Source organism: Oryctolagus cuniculus, chromosome 13 (genome assembly GCF_964237555.1).
Source record: "Oryctolagus cuniculus chromosome 13, mOryCun1.1, whole genome shotgun sequence".
Lineage (NCBI taxonomy): Eukaryota > Metazoa > Chordata > Mammalia > Lagomorpha > Leporidae > Oryctolagus > Oryctolagus cuniculus.
The window spans coordinates 74,133,226-74,151,265 of record NC_091444.1 but is presented as its reverse complement, the minus strand read 5'-3'; the positions used below and the strand labels follow the sequence as shown (position 1 = coordinate 74,151,265).

The 18,040-nt window shown below is 37.7% G+C and overlaps 2 pseudogenes; one reads left to right on the top strand and one right to left on the bottom strand.

Annotated features, from left to right (window-relative positions):
* Nucleotides 1–8,132: 8,132 nt before the first annotated feature.
* On the bottom strand, nucleotides 8,133–8,675 carry LOC100342981 (small ubiquitin-related modifier 2 pseudogene; annotated as a pseudogene).
* The window catches only part of LOC103351025 (threonine aspartase 1 pseudogene), a 107,053-nt pseudogene continuing 97,610 nt past the window's right edge, over nucleotides 8,598–18,040 (top strand).

Genomic DNA, 18,040 nt, shown 5'->3' with positions numbered 1-18,040 from the left:
TTTATCCTGACAGGCAGACTAATAGAGACAGCAAAGACCCACAGAGAGAGGGAAACACAGAGAAAGAAATATGAGAGTGACAGGAAGAGATCTTCCTTCTGCTGCTTCATTCCCCAAATGGCTGCAATGACAAGCTGGGTCATGGCATGGCCAGGAATCCAGAGCTCCATCCAGACTTCCCACGTGGATGGCAGGGGCCCAAATATGTTGGTCATCATCTGCTGCTTTCCCAGGGGCATTAGCAGGAGGCTAGAGTGGAAGTGGGACAGCCCAGACTCAAACCAGTTCTCAATACAGGATGCTGGCATTGTTGGCAAAGCAAGTCATGGCTCAACCTGATGCTTTATGATACCAGACCCTTCATATTATTTTAAAAAAAATCATTTTCCAGGGCGTGGTGGGTAAAGCCACAGCCTATAGTACTGGCATCCCATATGAGCACTGGTTCGCATCCCTGCTGCTCTACTTCCAATCCAGCTCTCTGTTAAGGCCTGGGAAAGCAGTGGAAGATGGCCCAAGTGCTTGGGCCCTTGCACCTATGTGGGAGACCAGAAGCAGCTCCTGGTTCCTGGCTTTGGATCGGCCCAGCTCCGCTGGTTGCTGCCAACTGGGGAGTGCACCAGCGGATGGAAGACTGCTCTTTCTCTGTCTCTGTCTCTCTATAACTCTGTCTTTAAAAAATCATTTTCTATGTGTTCAAAAACATATTCGATAATTAAAATTTGATGCCATTTTATGGAGCAGCAGTTATCCCATCATTTTCTAACTTTTCAATGAAGTAAAATATTAATCTCTTCAAATAGTCCCATAAAATGTACTGATGATTTTATATCTGATTCTGATAACAAGCATGATATGAAAGAAACTACTGATGCATGAGTGAAATTATACGCCCATAGAGCTTATATTTAACATTGGATTTTCACCAGAATTCCATTTATTGCCTAAATGAATAGTGAGATAGCAATTTTGCTGGTGATCAGGGACTGAATAATTTCATCCAGTTTTGTAGGACAGAGCCAAACATCCCATGAGAATCAAGAGTTCCCTCAACTTTTGGTTCTGCTGTACTGAGAGTATCCACCCCTACACTTGCCAGTTTCTTATTAATTCTGACTCTTTCTATTTACTAAAGCAAGTTCTTGGTAAATTGGCTTTACTAATTTGAAATTTGGGGTATATTACAAAGTTGTCATTGGATGATTTCTTCAGAGTGGTTGATCATGTTGCTAATAAAAGTTCTAATCAAAAGATAAAGATTTAGGCTACTTTTTTAAAAAGTGCTCAATAACTTAAAATACTGAAGCAACAATAGTTTCTAAATGATTCACCTGTCAATGACACCCTAACCTTATTTGCTTGGGTGATCAGGCTTAGCTGACAAGGTAGCAATGTTTCCTTATCAGCTTTATACTAATAATGCTGTATGCATTAGGAGGTAATAATGTACTTTTGCTGAATTCCTATTTTTCAAATGCACTACCCCTCAATATTCCTGAAGAGCTCTGAAATATTTCTTAGTGACATAAAGCAAAGTTTATAAAAGTCACTACAGACAGTTTTGTGGTGTCAGCCATTTCATTCCTTACTCGTGATACATAATTTAGTGCTGACAAAAATAATTTTAAGTGTCTAAAGTATATAACGTTTCAGACATGATTCTCTTTTTTTGATCTCTTAGATCTAAGAACAGCCCTGTGTTGTATATAACTAATTAATTACAAACCCATAGTAATTAAAACAGTATGGTACCTGCATAAAAACCAGCACATAGACCAAAGGAACAGAATAGAGGCTCAGAAATTGATCCATGTACACACAGCCAGCTGATTTTGACAAAAGTGCCAAAACATATAGTGGAGAAAGGATCATCTTTTCAGTAAATGGTGCTAGGAAAATTGCACATATTTATGTGGAATTAAATTAGATCCTTACCTTTCACCATATACAAAAATCAACACAAGATGGATCAAAGAGCTACATGTAAGACTGGAATCTATGAAACTGCTAGAAGAAAACATAGGATAAGCACTTCAGGATATTGGTTGGGTGATGAGTGATTGGATAGGACCCCAAAAGCACAGGCAACAAAAGCAAAGCTACACAACGGTGCATTACCTTGTATAGAGTTGAGACAAGTTTTGAGAAACTAATAAGGAATTCTGAATTTACCCCATGTGGATCCATATTATGTGAGTGTTTGTACAGCAGATAATAGCTCTGTTAGTTTTTTTTTTAGGATTTTATTTATTTATTTGAGAGGTAGAGTTACAGACAGAGAGCAGGAGAAAGAGAAAGAGAGGTTGTCTTCCATTCACTGGTTCACTCCCCAGATAACTGCAATGGCCAGAGCTGAGCTGATCCAAAGCCAGGTGCCAGGAGCTTCTTCCAGGTCTCCCATGTGGGTGCTGGGGCCCAAGGATTTGAGTCATCTGCTACTGCTTTCCCAGGCCATCGCAGAGAGCTGGATTGGAAGAGGAGCTGCTGGGACACAAACCAGCATCCATATGGGGTGCTGGCACTTCATGTGGAGGCTTAGCCCACTCGCCACAGTGCCCAGTAAATATATTTACTTTTAAAATCTATCTATCTATCTATCTATCTATCTATACACACACACACACACACACTGTATGACAACCCTATAAGGGCAGTAAATCAAAGGAAATGGGCAGTGATGTTCACCTGAATTATATGGTTCCACTGAGGAGGGGAATCCAGCACGTTAGAATCTGAGCTTTCGTTTATTTATTATTTTAGTTAGTTTGTAATAGATTTCATATAGTTTGTAGTTACAGTTCTAAAAATGTGATATCCCCTTCCTCCCTCCCTCTTTCTCCCTCTCGCTCTCTTTCTTTCTCTCGTTCTTTCTTAGAGATAACTTATTTTCATTTTACATTTCAGTAAATTGGCTTACTGTTTCACCAAATAAGTTTAACAAGTAAAAAGCAAAAAGTTCCTAGTTTAGGGAAAATATAGGCAAGGGTTATAAACAATAATTGAATGTAAAAATGATTATTTCACTCATATACAGTAAATTTTAAAGTAATCACAGATCATAAAAATTACAAAAACACACACACACACACACAGATCATTAACATTCTTAACCAGTGGTTTGACAAAGGCATAAAACAATGTTTAACAAAGCTATCTTTGCAGCATTACTCTGAGGTTGCTTATAAAAAGTAATGTGATCTTTATGTATAAGCCACGGTGATCTAAAACTACCTGGGGAAGTTTTCTCTTCTTTTTATTTATCATCTTGCTCTAATAGAGAAATATGTGCATGTGTTGTTGTTGTTGTTACTTAAAAATGAAATGCTTATATGCTTATCAGAAAGATTAAAGTCTCAGAAGATAGATTCTCACATTTAAATGCATTCAAAGTCATATCAATGAGCTTATAGATGTTATAAATCATTTTTATTTCTATAAGATGATAAAACTAAAAGAACAATATTAAAATGAGATAAAATTGATAAGGTTTAGGTCTTCATTGTGCATTTTGGGACATTAACTTCGACTTCACTGTGGACAAAGAGAAGCTGGTTCATGGTAGTGTGAGAAAGGAAATGGTCATAGAGAGTGTTTTCTGAGTATTGAAGGGATTTTCTAGGTAGCATTCAAACCTAGAGTACCTTTCAAAACTTCTTCCATCATTTCTGTAACCCTCATACAAGAATAAATTTTGTTAAGTACATTTTCAGTGTGCTGAAATTCCCATATCTGCCCAAACTCTAAATAAAAATTGATAATTGAGTAATTAGAGAGAGAGAGAGAGAGAGAGAGAGAGTCAGCAAGCAAGGAAGTGAGGAAGTATAGGAGGGATGATTTATTTTTGCATTTACCTTATTAACTTGATTTTTAACGAAAACAGCACTTGCTATGGTACGGATATGGTACAGCTGTGTCATCCTCTCTGTGCTTATGTGAGAGGTGGTAGAACATGGAAAGGTGGACTCTAGTGGGATGTCACTGGGAGAGTTACCTTTGGGAGAGATTAAGGTAGTTTTCATGGGACCCTTGTTAGTTCTCAAGAGAGTAGGGGCGCGTGTTTGGTCTAGTGGTTAAGATGCCAGTGAAGGTGCCTGTTCTCATATTGGGGTACTTGGGTTTGAGTCCTGGCTCAAGTTCCCAATTCTTTCTTCCTGCTAATTCAGATTCTGGGAGGCAGCAGTGATAGCTCAAGTGACTGGGCTCCTGCCACTAACATAGGGAATTGGATTGAAGTGCCAGATCCCAGCTTTAGCCTTGACCCAGCTCTGGCTGTTGAGAGCATTTGGGGAGTGAAAGAGCAGTTGGGAATGCTCTCTCTCTCTCCCCGTCACCTCTCCTGCTGCCTCTCAAAATTTTTAGACCATCTTTAAAACAAAGAGAGGAAGAGTTGTTATAAAAACCAATATAAACCTCTCCCTACTCCCTGGCTTCCTATGTCATCACAGGATCTGTCCCTTGCTTGCACCCCTGCTGGGACACCACCTGCCAGGAGTTGATGCATCCACCAGGGCCCTGGCCAGAGCCAGCACCATGATGTTTGGGCTTTCAAAAACTGATATTAAATAAACCATTTCAAAATAAAGTACTCAGCCATGTTGTTATAGCAACAAAAAACAGACTAATACATAAGCCTCACATGAACGGCATGGTTCATTCAGAAGCAACACTGTTCAGAGTCAGAGTAACCTATCAATGAGACTTCTGATTCACAAAGATTAGGGTAAGTGCTCATCTGCATTATCCTCTATTTCCTCCACTTCACCACCTCCATCACCCTGCCCTGGAATCTGTATCACTATGTATCTTTTCTTTTCTACGACTAACCCATTGTCACCCCAACTGAAAATAATTTTTAAAGAATTATTTTTATTTATTTGAAAGGCAGAGTGACAGAGAGAGAAGAAAAGAGAGAAAGAAAGAGATCTTCCATCTACTGGTTCTCTCCCCAAATGGTTGCAAAAGCTGGAGCTAGGCTGAAGCTTGAAGCTCAGAACTCCACCCAGGTCTCCCATGTGGATGGCAGGGGCCCAAGTACATAGGCCATCATCTACTGCCTTCCAGGCACATTATCAGGAACCTAGTCAGGAAGGAGAGACGCTGGTACTCAAACCAGTGCTCTGATATTGGATGTTACCAATGCAAGTGGCAGCCTAACCAGCTTTCCCACAACACTCACCCCAAAAATCATTTTTACAGGTATTTTAAAAACATTTTATTGCAATACAATATACATACCATGAAATGTACCTAAGTGTACAGATAAATGTGCTGTTTTGTCTTCTGATCACAGTCATAACTAATACACAAATTAAGGATGAGACATTAGAACATCCCGAGAGTCCTCCCCATTCTGCCCATCCATTTTTCTACATATGGGAAAGAAGAGTATATATGAAGCTACAGGTTTTACCACTGTCTATAAGAAACTAAATGATGATATTTTACTTGTGTGTGTTTTAGTCTGAATTCTTTGGGATTTCAGATATTCTATCCCATTGTATGTATTTGGTTTCTATCAACTAACTAATTTACAGATTTTTTGCTGTCTAGAATTAAAGGAAACTCCTCACTCACTCCTCAATTGAAGTAACTGACACATTGGCTACCACTAGGCATTTCTATTCGCTATAACAATGTTCAGTTTAGATAAGGAAATCACACCCTGAACCAATACTACTTCCTTTGGACTAAAAGAACATTGGAGTCCAGTGTTGTGGTGCAGCAGGTGAAACCACCACTTGAAATGTTGGCATCCAATATGGGTGCTCCATTTCCAATCTAGTTTGTGTGCTCCACTTCTAATTTACCTCCCTGGTAAGATACCTGGGAGGGTAGCAGAAGATAGCCCTAGTACTTGGGCCCCTGACACCCATGTGGGTGATCCAGATGCAATTTTTCAGGCTCCTGACTTTTTACCTTGGCCTGGCCTTGGTTACTGCAGCCTGGCTATTTGGAGAGTGAACCAGCAAATGAAAGACCTCTCTCTCTCCTATTGTCTTCTTGCTCTTTCTCTGTAGCTCTGCCTTCCAAGTAAATTTTTAAAAATATTTTAAAAAGAAAGCTAAAATTATATCAAAATTTGAATAAAATTAGTGGGTTCATAATCTAGTTGACACTAATATCAACATTTTATTCATTTTAAAGTAGGTGTACATTAACTATCTTAATGATTTTTCCTTCTTTATATTTAAATACAATACTTATTAGACTGTGTCCCTAAACTGAAAGTAACCTGATTGGAAACTGCTTATTTTGAAAATTGTCTCATTTATATTCTTACTTTGTTCTTTAAATAACAAAATTTTATTCTCTATTTTTTTTTTTACCAATTTGTGTATTAAAAGTCACAAGGAAAGAATTTTGCAAAGCACAGAATTTCTTTCACACTTTAAAGTTTATACTTTGTTTAAAAAATCTGAAGAATTTATTTATTTTCTAAGACTTTAATCTTTTTGATAAGCAAAGTCCATGGAAAACCATGTAATTGGTATAGAACTTTTCACTTGAACTGATCGCTTAATCCTTCTGTACTAAAATACTTTTGCATCTTGCCTGGAGTAAATTAGTTTCTTTAGGTTAAAAAAAATCATGGAATTATATTTTTCAATTTGAAATTCCTTTAATATCAAAGTGCCTATAATTAATTCTTTTTTTCTGATGATCTGAAACACAGTAATGAGAAATTACAAATAACATATCAAAGAAATTTCATAAAGTATACCTGATAAAGACATTTCAAGTGCAAGGTACGTTCTTTTTTTCACAGTAAATTTGATTTTATAATACATAAAAGGCATACAATTAGTGCCATCTAGTGCATTAACCCATTCTGCTCGAAATCTTATCAGTTCATCACAAGCCGAGCTTTTCAGAAAGCATTTTGCAAAGTCACACAATTCCTCAAGACCATTTAATTTGCGTGAATATTAAACAGTTGATTTAATTTCAGTTAAACATTAATCTATTTACATGTTACAGTTCTTAAAGAGAGTTCAAAAATCAGATAGATCATTATTTTCTTATCATTATTTTAATTGATTAGGATTTTCATTGAACATCATGTGAGCATGACCTAGTCATTTACCCTGTGGATGAATCAGAAGAAATCATTGCTTTAAAAAGTACCATTAGCCACAACTGGTAAGTTCAGTAATTGTCTGTGTTGAGTTTGCAATAATATCTGGGACATTAATTCTCTTACAGATATAGTTCTCATGTATTAAAATACATATATATGTCTGAGATCAATGCAGATTTCCTTCATCAGCCCCTGGTATGGTTTGAGAAAAAACGAGAATGATAAAATTCCACATACTGTACTTAAATTAGCTAGGGGTACTCCCACACATCTTTTCTATTGAGTTCATGAAGGAACTCTCTGGTACAATCAATTTGGCTGAGAAAATTTTGAGTCAGAAAATATAATGGCTTGTAAAATAAAAAAATCAAGTTGATTAGTAATAGTGACTCAGCCCACAGAGATGTCTCCTCAGTAGGTTAGTCACAGAGAGAATTCAGCTTCAACTATGTCTCATCTGTGAAGTGACATTACCTCAAGGCAGACGCTCAGCCTGCCAGAGTGGAGGGTGGGCACTCCCCATTCGCCATTTTTCCTTTCTTCTTAGTTTTGCAGTCAGGTCTCCTGTTCTTTTACACTTTCGTGTTTTTTTTTTTAATAAATTTATCTTTTTTTTTCATTTTAAACAAGAAGTTTATTTAAACAACAAGACGCTTGACTTGAAGGGAAAACTATCTAGGATTCATTTTTTTTAAGAGTAATTTACCCCTACTTAAAGGCAGATTGCCCTACATGTAACAGCTACGTACAAAAAAGTTATAAAATTGTCCTTGGTTTTACAATGATAAATGAAAAACATTAAAATTCTCCAATCAAACAAGGTATGCAAGGATTTTTATGTTGTTGGTTTTTTTTGTTAAAACAGTGAGAGCAAAATAACTTACTGGAATATAAAGAGAAGAGCTGAATGAGCATGCCACTCATGGAGAAAAGGGGTATTTTCACAGAACCAGGATTTTTCCCCATTCCATCTCCATTTGATGTCAATCAAAACATACCATTGGCCATTTAGTTTAAAAAAAAAAAGGAGAGAAAGAAAAGAAAAAATGCAATATGCTTGTGCACATACACCAGTTACTTTATGTACAATAAAGGAATGGGGAGGGGAAATGAAAGAATAGAGACTATGCTGCAGTAGTCAGGGTGTGGTGGAACCCAGTCGCAGTTTTCTGGCTGAAAATGTGTTCTTGGTCTGAAGGACAGAGTTCTGGAGAAAAGCAGCGGGTTCCCTTTTCAGTAGACACCGCCCATCTGCTGCTGGAACACATCAATCGTATCTTCGTCCTCCATTTCCAACTGTGCAGGTGTGTCTGATTCATTGATTGGCTGCCCGTCAAATCGGAATCTGATCTGCCTCATTGACAAACCCTGTCGTTCACAATAGGCTTTCATTAGTTTACTAAGTGGTGTATGCCTCTTAATCTTAAACTGCACCACAGAACCATCCTGCCCCGCCACCTTCAAATTAATATGATCGTTGTTCTCAGTCTTGACTCCTTCCTTGGGCTTTTCGTCGGCCATGGCGAGCGCCGGGGTCTCCTCAGCTGCCGCTTCACAAAAGAGGTACCAGGTCCGCACCAGGAGTGGCAGAAGAAGGAGGCGGCAGCGGTCAATAAATTTATCTTTTAATTCAACTTTCCCATTAACCTTTTTTTTTTTTTTTAAGATTTACTTATTTATTTGAAAGACAGAGTTACAGAGAGAGGTAGAGCCAGAGAGAGGTCTTCCATCCGCAGGCTCACTCCTCAAATGACCTCAATGGCCAGAACTGAGCTGATCTGAAGCCAGGAGCCAGGAGCTTCTTCCGGGTCTCCCATGTGGATGCAGATCCCAAGGACTTGGGCCATCTTCCACTGCTCTCCCAGGCCATAGCAGAGAGCTGGATCAGAGTGGAGCAGCCGGACTCGAACCGGCACCCATATGGGATGCCAGAGATGCAAGCCAGGGCTTTAACCCGCTGCACCATGGCGTTGGCCAATACACTTCCTTTTACTTCTTCTCTCTACTCTTCTATTTCCTTTCTTTCTACTGTTAATAACATCCGACCACTGAAATGAGGAAAATTGGAAGCAATAAATTCACTGACCTAGCTTGTGGCAACTCATGTAAACAGCATCTGATAAATTAAAGAAGTGCAGAACTACCATTACTTAAAAGGCTCCTATTAGTCAAGCATCTCTAAATCCAAACCAAAGCATTATTTTTATTTATATTTTGCTCTGATGGCCAGTGTCAATTTAAGTTATCCTGCAACTTGCCTGGTAGTAGAATTATCCAACTGATAGCCTTATAAACTTAGGACAGACTCAAATTTCCTCATTTGTTTGCTAAGTTTTTTTTTCTTTTTTTTTATTTGTGGTATACAAATTTCATGTATTTCACATATACAGGTTTAGGAACATACTGATGCTTGCCACCCTACCCTTCCTCCTGCCCACACTTCTGCTCTACCTCCTCCTTCCTCTCTTAGTCCCTCTCTTAGCTTATGGTGATTAAGTATTTATATGATATGATAGGCACACTTCAAACCAGAGTAAAGGAGAAAAACTATACTGATCCCTTCCTCAGGAAGCTTACAAGAAGCAGATAATAATAAGTAAACAAGTAGATAAAGTGATTGTAATAGTGGCAAGTACTTTGAAGAAAAACAGAATGATTGGAAGAGGACAAATTTAGAAAGGCTTTCTATGTTTAAGAATATCTTTGATGGGCAAAAGAATATGGAAAACCATTTATCTGTGGAAGCACAGTAGTCATCAGGAGTTAAAGATGTGTTTCTTCTAAGTCATACAGAAAATCTGTATATAAAATTACAAGCAATGGAATATTATTGGAGGGTTTTAAGTAGTCAAATCACAAGCTATGACTGAACTTTTAAAAATTACTTCTTTGTGGAAATTGGGTTATAAAAGGCAAGTCTTCAAGAAGGGCACCAATATAAAAATTACCAAATAGTTTGAACAGGAGACAAAGGAAGATTAAGATAGTCCATGAGGACTTCCAAAAGTAATGGAAAATAGAAGTAAAATACTATTTCAGTTCAAAAATATTTTTGAAACCAGGCATATGTGGTGTAGTCAAAAAGATCACGGAAAATGCTTGCTAAAAATTATGTGGAGATTCAAAATAATTTTTCCAAAAAAGTAAACATTTTTTAACTCAAATTTTCCTCGAACTTTTTAAGTTTCCTTTTATTAATTGGGACGGATGAACTGAGGAATCATTTGTAGGAAGCTGGAAATATATACCACTACCACAATTCCTAGTTTCCCGGTTTCTCTCTTGCTCACTTGCTTGCTCTTCTGTCTCTCTCTCATAAGGCTAATATATTTTAGGAAAATATATATTAAAGCAAAATTATAGAAAATAATCATAACAGATGAAATATTGTCTCCAGGTGAAAGGGGGATTTAGAATTTTTCTTCTTATTCCTAAACTGTCATTGACTATAAGTAGAAATTGTCCCTAGTTTACATTTAGTTTCTTGGTTTTGTTAGCCGGCAATAACCCATCATACCACTGAGGAAGTATTTTTCCTTCAATATTCATAAAGGTAGTGTATTCTATTGTGGCAATTAGAGCTATCATTTACTAGTAACAGCGGATTTATTGAAGACCTGTATATAGCAAATGCTATATTTATGATAAATACTAAATGACTTTTCTGATCATGAATCTTTGTCACTCTCAAGGCTCAGCAGAGAAGAGTTGTAATACCCCCTTGTAGCACCTTGACTATAATTTTCTATAACATAATCAATATGAAAGGACTGTCTTAAGTCTGATTTTTGGACTGCTTGCTGTGGACTCTACAACAAAAATGTTAAAAGTGGCACAACCGAACAAGTCAGTGATTTTCAAGAGTTATGTGTTATGTTGCCTTGCATTCATTTCCTTCTGATAGGAATTGTAATGTATTTTGAAAAGAAATGATAATGACAGCAAACACTTGAATCTCCTTGATATCCACATAAAATCACACAGGCAACTAGATAGTAAGACCAAAATACTATGAACAGTATTTTTTTAAAAAAATTATGAGATATCCCTATGAACCTGGAAACATGCATGTCAAAAAAATCAGTAATCACAACAGCTCATGGTTTTAGACTGTGAAGAACAAATACAGGGTAATACAGAGTGATGTGCCTGAGAACAAAAAAACAAAAGAGGAACTAAATGTCATTTATTGAAAGCATGATGTACTAATCTGATGTTAGCAACTGAAATGGGGAGAATTTTGACCAACAAGCAATGTGAGTGCAATGGTTGTGTCATGAGGTCTGAAGGGGCAGGGGAATCTAGCCACTGAGATCTCTTAAAGATAACTAACACTGCTCGCCCAGAACATGACTCCACAGTGAGGGGAGACTGCCCCAAGTGGGATCCACAGTGGGCAGAATAGGTACCATGTAGACAAAGCCAAGAAACAGTCCAGACAAAAGCAGTGAGTTAAAGGGATAGGAGATCTCAAAAAGCATGGTGGGCATTTTATGCTACATAAAAACAACCAAAAGGGAGCTCTGTGAAGTTAGAAACTCTCTACTAGACCACACCCTCTGGTTAAAGTGCAGGGACATTAGTTTCACATACAACGGAAAAACATTAAAGACAAATCTCTCTTGTGAAAAGTTATTTTAAAAAAGACACGGAGAATTAACAGCAAAATCACATTCTAAAAAACAATGGAAACATATGCTCATAAAATAGATCAAAAGCATGACCTACTATTTCAAAGTAAGCAGAAGATATTAAAATAAGAGACATGAAAATAGCAAATCTCAGAAATTATGTGAAAAAAAAAAGAAATTATGTGGGAACACTTTTAGAATTATAAAACAGCAACTTCTTTTTTTTCTTAAGGTTTTATTTATTTGTTTGAAGGGCAGAGCTACAGAGAAGCAGAGGCAGAGAGACAGAGAGCGGTCTTCCATCTGCTGGTTCACTCCCCAAATGGCCGGAGCTGAGCTGATCCAAAGACAGGAGCCAGAAGCCTCCTCCAGGTCTCCCACATGGGTGCAAGGGCCCAAGGACCTGGACCATCTTCTACTGCTTTCTCAGGCCACAGCAGAGAGCTGGATGGGACATGGAGCAGCCGGGACTTGAATCGGTGCCTATATGGGATGTCAGCACTGCAGGTGGCGGCGGTTTTACCCGCTATGCCACAGCTCTGGTCCCTAAAATAGTAACTTCTGAAAGGATGAAACAAAAGGCATAGAAGAACAGGTAGACTCCATAGTTAGTAACATAAAATTTAAATAAAAATTCAAGAAAAAACATGAAAGTGATTTGAAGGGGAAAAAAAAACTAGGCAAAGTAGAACTAAACACATAGGTAACAAGAATCCCTGAAGAAAAAAGCTAATTAGAAAACAGAATGAATATTTAAAGTTGTAATTAAAGAAAACTTTTCTTTGAAAATATTCCAAACCTCAGAATGTAAAGCAAAAGTGATAAAGAGGAAAATACAGTCTAGGGAAATTTTTGAACATCAAAGGAAAAACTCTCTTGGGAAAAAAGTGACAAGTGATTTAAAAGAAAGAAAAGTAGACAATAATCTGATTGTTTGGCAGCAAAAATTTACACCAGAAAAATAAATGGAGAATACATTTAAGAACACAAGGGAAGAAAATCTGAATCACAGTTTAATATTCCAAGAAAATTCACATTCAATTAAAGAGGGTGCAAGCATAATTTTGGCAGTATGTAGGAACTTAGGTAATATTGAAGATGAATTTCAGACAATCAGTATGATCTAACACAGATGCAAATACTGATGAACTCCTCACAAACACTACTAAAATCACTAAACCAGGGGCAATCAAATATTTTATACCTCCAAATGAAAGAAAAAAATTTATCTATACAATCTTCATAAAAGAACATTTGAATGTGATCAAGCCTCTGAATCCAGGCATCAAAAGGGGGAAATACAGCCTACCAATCATATTGTCCTACTGGAGGAATTATTTCAATTGCCATCCACACTAAGGCAAATTTTGCAGATAAAATGATGTAAAGATAGTTAACAGGAAAGAAAAAGAAAGGGCTGGAGAAGAAATCTGAACATAAAAATACACTTGACCATAACACACCAAAAAACTATAGAATATAGTTAAAAGCACTTGGGTGTCAAATCTGTTTGAAATGCAAGAAAATATTCACTACAACAGTTGAGAAGCAATTAAGAGGAGGGATGATGATAGGGATAGGTTGGATGAGTGGGTTTCTGGGGTTGCCGGCTAAGATGTACTTCCCGAACTGGTTTGTGGTTACAAGGTATTTGCCATGTAATTTCACAGTAGGCTGCAAACATTTGGGGTAGTTTTCTGCCTCTCTGTTCTATTTCATAATAAGAAATTCAATTTTTCTTTATTTTGACTTTCAGAAAAGGCAAGAAATGGAAAATAATATCCAAACATAAATCATAAGCACTATAACCATCAGTTAAATGAAACAACTACAGGTGGTGATGTTGTCGGAGCAAAGTTAGAAGTCATGTGTGCAATGCCAGTAACATGAGCAGCTGCAAAGGAATGTCAAAGGACGCAAGCTGATAGGATGCTGTGTCTGAGTAAGGCTGAAGCCAAACTTGCCAAGAGCCCTGCTAAAGCAGTAACACATACACCAACATGCCATTTCTCTTCACAGTACTGTTAGTCTAAACTGGGTGCACTTGGCTAAATTTCAATCAGATAACGCATATCATCACTGCTTACCGTAAGTTTTCCAGTAACTTCACTGACATCACTTGTTAGTTTTTGTCATATGTTTTCATGTGTGTCTTTGGTTTTTATCTATGCTGCTCAAATGATGATCTTTTTTCTGTATTATTAAAAAAAAACTTGACAGGCCTTGGTGACAAATTTAAACTTCTGTCTATTATAACCATCTGTAATATCTATTTATCTGATTTATAAAATTGTGGTGGTTACATTTGTGTATATCCCTTTTTATACAATTCAACTTTTTTCCTCAAGATCAATTTCCATACATAGAATTACTTTCCAGAATGACTGTTTCAATTCAAGTTTAGGTTAATAGGTTTAGCTTCCTCTCTATGACTTGGTTTAAACTGGTATATTGTCATGCAGATAAAATATTTCTTTCAAGTTGATAGAAAGGCAAATCTGTACAGAGTTAGGCTCTGCATTATCCCAGATTCTGTGAAACAAGATCAGTTGTCGATTGGAGTAATTTTGTTGTGTAATTGTGTAATTTTCTGTGTAATTGTGTCATTTTGCTGATCCGGCGCTGGCTTTTGCGACCATCTGGGGAGTGAACCAGTGGATGGAAGACTTCTCTCTATCTCTTTCTGTCTGTAACTCTTTCTGCTCTTTCTGTAACTCTAACTCAAAATAAATGAAAATAAATCTTAGAAAAGAAGGTGCTACTGAGCATCAAATAGAAGTTTTCATCATCTTCCCATATGACACTAAAAATAAATATTTGAAAGAGCTGTGGTAAGTAAAGACAAGTGTTATTTACAGGTTTAAAAGCATTCTTAAATGCCGGATCAATCTAGATCCTCTTAGCTCTGGGTCAAGCTATAACCAGGAGCCCAGACTCCATCTTCCCACCTCTCACTTGTGTGACACGGACCAAAGTACTAGAGATACCATCTGCTGCTTCACAGGATGCCATTAGCAGGAAGCTGGATTTAGAAATGGAGAAGCCAGGATGCAAACTAGGCACTCCACTTAGGATGTGGGCATCCTAAGCAGTGACTTACCTGCTGCATGAAACACCCAACCCTATATTGTGATGATCATTGAATGTCACTGGCAAGTGATGTCAATCATCAGTGAAAGATTTACATGGGGGGACACAGAGCAGCTCCACACATCCATTGCTTTGCTTCAGAAGCCACTTTGAGGTCCCTTAGACAGCTCAGCTTCCCAGCCTGTGCCCATTGTCCATTCCCAAGCTGTGTTTCTCCCATGCCTGTGACTCTCACAGAACCTCGGCTCAGAATGACTGCACTTTCTAGCTTCCCTGTGAAGTGGCTCTGCTTTCTACCCAGAGGGGCCATCAGCATCAGAGTAGATGAGCTTCCTTTGTCTCCAGCTGCTCATAGCTGTGATGCACTCAGCTGGCTGTGGGCTGGGTCTGAGGTTTACTGTGACCAGATGTAAAATAAATATGCATCACAATGCAAAATAATACTAATAGTCTGTCACACTGAGATTAAAAATAAGGAGACGCACTTGTAATCCTATTGAGTTTCCTGTTTTCTAGACTAATTGAGCTTCACTTAGAATCAAAAGCAAGATTTTTCACAGAGGTGGATGGCAATTTCTCACTCATACACAATAAGAAAGTATGTGGGATGTAACGATGTGGAGAAATACCTTACTACAATATAATATAAACTGCATTGTTAAACCATAGTTTTCAAAAAGTAGAGATGGTATTTGGTTTCTCTTTCTCCCATACCCTCTTTCCACATTCTTGCTAATGTTCTTTTCCTTGTACTTAAATCCAGCTCCCCCTCCCCATAGTTTCCCTAAATTTCTCTTCTTTCATCACATATCTTATATATCTATTTTAAATTATTAGAAGACACTATTAACTTCAAATGAGTAACCTAGCCTAGTTGTAGTCAGTGGACTAATATTCTTGGAAACAGGGTAGAGACTTGAAATAGTTATAAGGCTTGGAAAGAATATATTTTCTTCTAGAATAATATAAAATATTCAAAGAACAACTTCATATAAGATAATAGAGATTCATTAATCCCCTCTACAGTGCAGTTCTTTCCTAAAAGCACCAAGAGAGAACTTAACTTGGCAGAAGATTACTTTCACACATTTTACTTAACACTTCCTATAACACTTCACACCTCACCCACACACATGCATCACACACTTATCAGAAGATGTTCCTGGGTACCAAAGGGTTAAGTTTTTCCTTTCTGTTTATGTGTATTCTGTGGTTTTATTATTCATTAAATATGGTTCCAGCTTTTCACACCAATGTAGCACTTTTTATTGGCTTTATTCAACAATAGCTTGAATATCACTGGTATCCTGATTCATTTCAGGGTTATTCTTTTCTCAAGTGCTTCAAAGAACAAAAATATTAGCTAGAAGAGAAGGGCAGTCTCAATGTGGGTGTCAAGTGGGCTTTCCTATAGCTGTATTTTGTAGTACACATACAACAGGGCTATTATCAGTAAGGAAATCTGAAAGTTTTCATGCCCCCTCCCCAAAAAAGATGTTTTTCCAGCAACCAGTTCCTCAGCCTCTGAAATAATCTTCAAAAAGAAATGATAAAACAATCAGTCCTCATGTTCAATTTTATGCCCTCCCAGGAAAGGTAAGTCTGGATGTCATCATTATCAAGGTAATTCTTAATGTAAAAAATAACTTATTTATTGGTTTTGAAAGAGTTACAGAGTGAGAAGGAAAGAGAGACGGAGATGAGAGAGAGAGAGAGAGAGAGATGAGAGATGAGAGATGAGAGAGAGAGAGAGAGAGAGAGAGATGAGAGATGAGAGAGAGAGAGAGAGAGAGAGATGAGAGATGAGAGATGAGAGAGAGAGAGAGAGAGAGAGAGAGAGATGAGAGAGAGATGAGAGAGAGAGAGAGAGAGAGAGAGAGAGAGAGAGAGAGAGAGAAATCTTTCATCTGCTGGTTCACTACTCCCCAGATGGCCACAACTTCCAGGGCTGGGCCAAGCTGAAGCCAGGAACCATGAGCCTCACCTGGGTCTCCCGCACAGGTGTAGCAGGTTCCCAAGAACTTGGGCCATCTTCCGCTGCTTTCTCCAGGCCATTAGTAGGGAGCTGGATCTGAAGTGGAGCAGCCCTAATACACACTGGTGCCCAAATGGGATATCAGTACCACAGGTGGCAGCTTTACCCACTGTACCACAATGCTGACCTGAAGGTAACTCCTCATAACTTCAATAAACGTTAGTAAATTGTAATCTTTAGGAATTTTCTCAACATCTTTTCAAATAAAAGTTTAATGACAAAATGAGCAACATGCATTTTTAAAATCAATATTGGAGGACTAAATTAAGAATAGTCATGACTGGAGAAGGCAAATTGAAAAGTCTGAAAGAAAATATTGTCAGGATTTTTGGTTTCCCTCTCTGGCTGTTAGTTCTACTCTTTTTACCAGTTATCTACAGACAGCTATGTGTTGAGCAGGGAGCTAGCTAAGTGTTGATAGCCAGTGGATAACATAGACTTAGTCTGTCCTTATCTGGAGTTTACAAATTATAAGAGCTCTGAAGGAAAAAGACAGCATTCAGAATATGTGTAAGATGGGGTGGTCTTAGAAGACATCTCTGAGGGGTGGCTAGGAGCTGGTCAGGCAGAGACCTGTGAGGACAATCTTCTAAGCAGAGAGGAAAACAGGAGCTAAAAGAAGTCCAGGTATGGTTGGAACTCAGAAAGAAAGCTGAGATAAGATTGGTGACGTAGAGAGAGGCTGGACAAAGCAAGAGTATGCAGAGAAATGGTAAGCCGTTGATAGCTTGAAAAAGGGATGAGACAAGCTCTTATTTACATTATTGAATGATTGATGTATTTGCTGGTAGAAATGGACAGCAGCTGTGCAAGAATGGAAGCAGACATACTGAAAGGCCTGTTTAGTTATCCAAGAGGTAGTTGGTGGAGTTTAGTGATGGAATGAGCGATGAAGTAGGTGAGGAAGAGGGGAATATAAGGAACAATTTTCTGTTGTGTGGCCTGAGAGACTAGGCAGAGGGATGTGTCATTTTAACAATGTATAAAATGTTTATAGAAAAAAAAATGTATTCAGAGTGTATTGGAATGCAAAACAAAATATTTTGTTTGAAATACATTAATTTTTAGACCTTGTGATAATGCTAAATGCAGATAACAAATCAAGAAAGGTACAGGTCAAAAAAGAGGCCTAACCTGTCAAAGTGAATTTGGAGAGATTTAGAATATGTGTAATATGATGACAAGAGCAATAAATAGTATTGCTAA